At 41.5% G+C, this 6,000-nt stretch overlaps 1 non-coding gene across 1 annotated transcript; it reads left to right on the top strand.

Moving 5' to 3' along the window:
- Window positions 1–207: 207 nt before the first annotated feature.
- On the top strand, window positions 208–314 carry LOC131254587 (small nucleolar RNA R71). Its single transcript, XR_009175708.1, has one exon. It is a non-coding gene; the product is annotated as a small nucleolar RNA R71 (small nucleolar RNA).
- The last annotated feature ends 5,686 nt before the right edge of the window (window positions 315–6,000 follow it).

Genomic DNA, 6,000 nt, shown 5'->3' with positions numbered 1-6,000 from the left:
CTTTCCTTGGAGTGAGTCGGCCTAGACGCAGTACTAGGTCTAGGGGAGATATCCCATGTTTGTGTGTTCTCAGCAAGTTTATCAAAGTAATCCCACACTTCATCGACTCCTTTATTCATAAACTCCCCATTACACATCGTCTCGACTAATTGGCGCATGGGAGATGTCAGTCCATCATAGAAAAAGTGTGTAATGCGCCATGTTTCAAAACCATGTTGTGGGCATGAACTGACAAGATCCTTGAACCGCTCCCAACATTGGAAGAATGTTTCATCTTCCCTTTGGGCGAAGTTCATGATCGACTTTCTTAGGGTGTTCGTCTTATGGTATGGGAAAAACTTCTTAATGAACTCCCTCGTCATGTCATTCCATCTGCCAATTGATCGAGGACGTAGTGAATGTAATCACGTTTTGGCTTTCTCTTTCAAAGAAAAGGGAAAGAGTTTCAACCTGACCGTGTCATCAGACACGTTAAGAAAGTATAAGGTAGCTATGATCTCGTCAAATTCTTTTAAATGTAAGTAAGGATTCTCTGACTCAAGCCCATGAAATTTAGGGAGGAGTTGGATCACCCCTGGCTTGATATCCATGTGTCCTTCATTCTCAGGAAAAGTCATGCATGAGGGCATACTCACCCCCGCCGGTTGTAAGTAATCTCGTAAGGTACGAGGCGGGGGTGCTTGATGCACCTCATTCTCATCTTGGAGATCTTCTACCCTAGGTTGGGGTAGAAGAGGTTGATTTCCAGCCATATCCTCCATTAACTCAGGAGATTTCGAGCGGTGTCTAGTCCTACGATGGACAGTTAACCCCTCAACTAATCCTCCTTCAGTCAAGAGACGTCGAGTGTTGTCACGAGCCCACTTGGGCATGAATCACTCGCAGCCCTCAATCAAATTCTAAACCTAATCCTAAGAAGGGAAATAAAAATCTAAACAGAGAAAGAGGGTTGGAAGGAAGTTACCAATTTGGAGTCCGTAAATTGAAACCTGCAAAATAGAACAAAACAAGTTAGTTTCTAAGAATAGCAAGCCTATAAAATTCCTAAGAAGAGAAATATATAAATAAAAAGAAACAAGGAAGAATTCCTAAATTAGAAAGTAGCAATTTAGAAAGAGCGTACCGAATTTAGAAATTTCTAATAAGTCTACAAAACAGAAAAGTTAGTTTCTAAACAAAAAGTCTTAAAATAGAAAATTTCTAAAAATAAAATAGGAAACAAAATTAGATTCTAAAAGAGTTAGAATTAAAAACTTACTAAAAAGGAATCCTAATCTAGAAATAGTAAGGAAGAGAGAAATTACCAATTTAGAAACCTATTTAATCCTACAAAATAAGAAAGTTGGGTTAGTTTCTAAAAAAGGAAACTATCTAAAAATAGAAAGTTACTTAGATAGAAAATTTCAAAAATTAAAGAAAAACCTGGAATTAGAAAATTCTAAAATAAATCCTAAAAATCGAAAAGTCCTAATCTTAAAATAATCCTAAAACTACTTAATTTCAGAAAACGTCCCCGGCAACGGCGCTAAAACTTGTTCACACCCCAAGTGCAAGGTTGTGATGTAGTAATAAACTCAGAAGACCGAGGTCGAATCCACAGGATCTAACCTGTACGTTATCCGAAAATAACCAGATCTAGACTAGGCTTAGATGAAATCTAAACCAATTGTGATTCGAGGAATAATGATGAAATATTAATCTAAACTTAAAGAATTCAGAGAAAGTGAACTAGGGATTCAGAGGATCCACTTGTAGAGATCGGGGAGATCTTATGCCGCTTCATGGATATTATACCGAACTTACTTGATATAGTTTTCAAGAGATGAAAGGTATAAGAATTAGGTATGATTCCATCACAAATCCATGCCTAAGAGACAAGGTAAACAAAAGAACTTAGACCAATCTATAACCAATCAAAAGATGTATGAGTGTTACGAAGGATTCCATCATCCACCCATGTTTATGAGACGATGGCGAACAACAGGGTTTCTGAACATCAAAATAAAAGGAAAGGAATTATTCAAGCCATCACATATCTACTGTAATTTAAATCACAACAAATCATTAATGACTAAAAGAATTTCTTAAATCAAACAAAGTCAATCAGTTCAGTTCAATCAAACCTGTAGAAGCTCCCATTACGCTACAAGCTTCACCTCTTAGCCCTAGCTAAGGGATTTAGCCTAACATAATCATAGAAAAAAGAAGAAAAATAAAGAAAAAATACATAAAAAATTCTAAACACTTCTCTCTCCGCCTCCCTCTCTCTATCTGACGTCCCCTATTCAAGCATACCCCCTTCTCCACGTTTGGAACTCTTTTTATAGCTTTTGGAGTGGTGGAAATCGGATTTGGGAAGCTATCGTATGCGTAGCGAAAGCCTTTTCGCAGCCAAGTTTGGGGCTTCATAACTCTCGCGTTCCTTGCATTATTTCTGTAAAATCAGCGTCTCTTGAAAGTGTTTTCGCTGGCCTACACGATGGACGGTTCAGATCTGCCATATGATCAAAGATGGTGGGCCACAACTGCCTGAAAAGTCCGATTTCGTGGACGTGCATAGCCTTTCCCACGTCCGGCGCTGACGTGATCGGTGGGCCCCACAGAGGTGTTTTCAAGGAAATCCACCCCGTCCATTAGATTGCCCTCGAAATTTTGGTAAGAAATGGATAGTTTTTCATGTCCATTGACTAAGAATCAGAGAAGAAATCATCCAAACATCAATTTGAACGTTGCAGAGCAGTCCACTTATGGCCTCTGTATCGCGCACGTGTGATTGCATGGGTCCAAAAGCTCAGCATGGGTTCGATGAATTCGTGGCCCTCTACACGATGGACGGATTGGATTATCCGTACAGGCCATGGGTAGGGCCCACTTGCGTCCGCAAAAACGGACAGTTTCCATCCGTTATACAGCGTTAATGCGGCAATTGCCGTTTTAATGAAGAAGATACGGGTCAGCTGCGCTGACCCGTTATACACGGTACGGTGCGGCGCGGCTCGGCACATGTGTACCTCATGTACACACTTTGGTTATACGGGGCCCACTGTAATGTATATGCAAGATCCGATCCATCCATTTGTTTCCTCATCTAATTTAAACCGCGGAGGCCAAAGTTGAGACAGTTCCAGATATCAGGTGGGCCCAGAATCAACGGTTTATAGGCTGATCTGTCAGTTGGGGCACTTCCATAGTGATCCAAGGGCTGAAATTTGATATGTACGGTTAATTTATGGCCCTCAGGCCATGTATGAAGTTTTGGGCCAATCAGATGGCGAGAACTATATGATATTGCATTTTTCACCAATTTCGGGCCTCTTTAACGTGAATAACTTGATTTTCTCGGATCCCTAGTGTGTAATTCCATCGATCTTGGTCCCCTGGAGTCCGTCCCTTGCCTTGGGTGTCATCAGAGCGTCAAATCCATGGTTTAAGCACCCTTTTTCAGTTCATGCTTGTAAATACACTCTGCATCACAAATACAATTAAATCAGGCTATTAAACGGCATCATGCTTGTAAATTCATGCAATAAATGAGTCTGATATGCGATATTTGACCCTCAACAACACAAGAGAGAAACCCTAGTCCCATTGAGAGGTTCTCCTAAAGGCATGAGGTGCGGAAGATCAAGATTCTCATCGGCGACATCGAAAAGGCATCGAGATGTCTTCCCAATCAAGTATGCCTTAAGATTATTGTATTGAATCTCTATTGTTAATGCATAGACGATCTGTCAATTCCACAATACAGATCTATCATGTGACGGTGTGTGTGCGCGTGTGTTTTAAAAAAATAATAATAATAAAAAATAGATCTAAGACTTTAGTGGACCACACTAGTGGTGTAGACCTGGATGAAGGGAAAACACAAATACCAAAACTTATATGGCCCTAAAAAATTTTCATTGGTAAGTATTTAATCACTACTGTGTGGTCCACTTGAGCCTTAGATCTGCCTTACTTTTGGAGTTATATAAATGATATAAAAATACGAAGAAACTCATACATCAGTCCCCCCTCAGTGCCCCTGTCCATTCCTAGCTAGTGACCGGGGAGTACACAACCACCGACTGCTGGATGGAGGGGACGTGGATTGTATGGTACGTCAACTCTGTGTAGCCATTGTAATATATGTCTCCGTGACATCCTCCACCTTGTCCATTCATTTTTTAAGCTCACTGAGGGCATGGACCTAAAATTGAAGCATATCCAAAGCTGAAGTGAACAAACCACATAAAAGAGTTTCTTACATCCCACAGTGATGTTTGTTTCTCATCCAACTTGCTAATAGAGTCACACATACCTAAATGAAGGAAGAACGTACAAATATTAGTTTGATCCAAAACTTATATAGCTTAAAAAAGATTTCATTGGTAGGTAATCGGTTCCCACTGTTTCCTATGGTATGGTTAGAGTTGGGCATTTCATACCTGAACCGATGGATCCGGCCCGATCAGACCCGATCCGCCCCGATTCGAACAGAACCGATGGTCAGGATCGGTCAGGATCGGGTAACACAATACAGATCCGAATTATTTTCGGGTCGAATCCGGATAAGCCCTATTCCGAACCGACCCGATCCGGAACCCGATCCGATTGGATCCGATTCGAACCTACCCAATCTGAACCGTATACACACACACACACACACTTTTACGGCCTAGCTTTTACGTTCGGCGCCAAAAAATTCCGCCCAAAGAGCCCGTCAACTCTATCTCTCTCTCTATCTCTATATCTGTGATTCTCGTGGGGTGATGGCTGTGCTACGATTCTTGACAATGGGAATCGTCTAATCCTATTTCTCGACAAAACCTCCGGCTCCGGCTTCCATTCCAAGCATTCCTATCTCTTCGACGAGATCACCATGCAATTGAAGCTCGTCCCCGGCAACTCCGCCGGCACCGTCACCGCCTTCTACGTGAGTTTCTCTATTTCTTCACACATCCAAGCTGTAGATTGGTGGGCCCTACCGTGTAGATAATGGTCAGCTCATCGTACCTTTTTTTTCTTTTGTCAGGGGAGAAGTAGCGGGCGAGCAATGGATCTTAATCTCAAGGTCTCACCTCATCGTCCACTAACGTCAGGTTCGTCTATATATGTGTGTGCCTATATAAATCAATGGATGGGAATTCCCTGTACTGTGTGTGGGCCCAAGTAAGCTTGTATGTCAAGGTGAAACCGCATAATAGGAGTGACAATGGTGGATTGAAATTGGACCCAAAACCGCTATTTTCGGACGATCCTAACCTTTAAAATAAGAGCGTCCAAAGTTGATGGCCATACCATTGTTACTGTAACCGTCCATTTAGCATTGGTTGTTGTTAATTATACGTGGGCCCACTCGGCCCGCATAGGAAACTCTCCTAAGCCTGTCACAGGAAGTTCCAGATACATGCAAAGTGTGGCCCACGTAATGGGAGCATCAGTGCTCGTACAACTCGGAGCTCGAAGAGTGTCAGTGCTCGTCTTCGCATGACACCGCATGACACGTACCTATAGTGAAATCGGATTGTGTACAGAGTTACTCATAGGGTCTTATCGTACTGAGTAAACTCTGTTAGGCCCTCTACGAATTCATGTGGTTTATCCACCCTGTCCATCCGTTTTTTCAGATCATTTTAGGGGTTGAGCCCAAAATTATAGTATATCAAAAGCTCAAGTAGATCATACCAAAGGAAACAGTGAAAGTATTGATTTCCACCGTTGAAACATTTCTAACGCCCCCAGTGATGTTTATTTGTCATCCAAACTGTTCATAAGATCACAAAGACATGGATGGAGGGAAAACACAAATATCATTTTGATCTAAAACTTCTGTGGGGCCCCAATAACTTTTCAATGGTAGACTTCAATTCACACTGTGTTTCAGGTGGTGTGATCCATTTTATCTTTGGATATGATTAATTTTTGATTTAAAGTACTAAAGTTATATGATAAAATGGATGGACGGAGTTGATATAATACATGAATTACGGTGGGCCCCACAGAGTTTACTCAGTACGC

Source organism: Magnolia sinica, chromosome 8, assembly GCF_029962835.1.
Source record: "Magnolia sinica isolate HGM2019 chromosome 8, MsV1, whole genome shotgun sequence".
Taxonomy (NCBI): Eukaryota; Viridiplantae; Streptophyta; class Magnoliopsida; order Magnoliales; family Magnoliaceae; genus Magnolia; species Magnolia sinica.
Note: the sequence above shows the minus strand (reverse complement) of the source record. Positions and strands in the feature narration are given on the sequence as shown.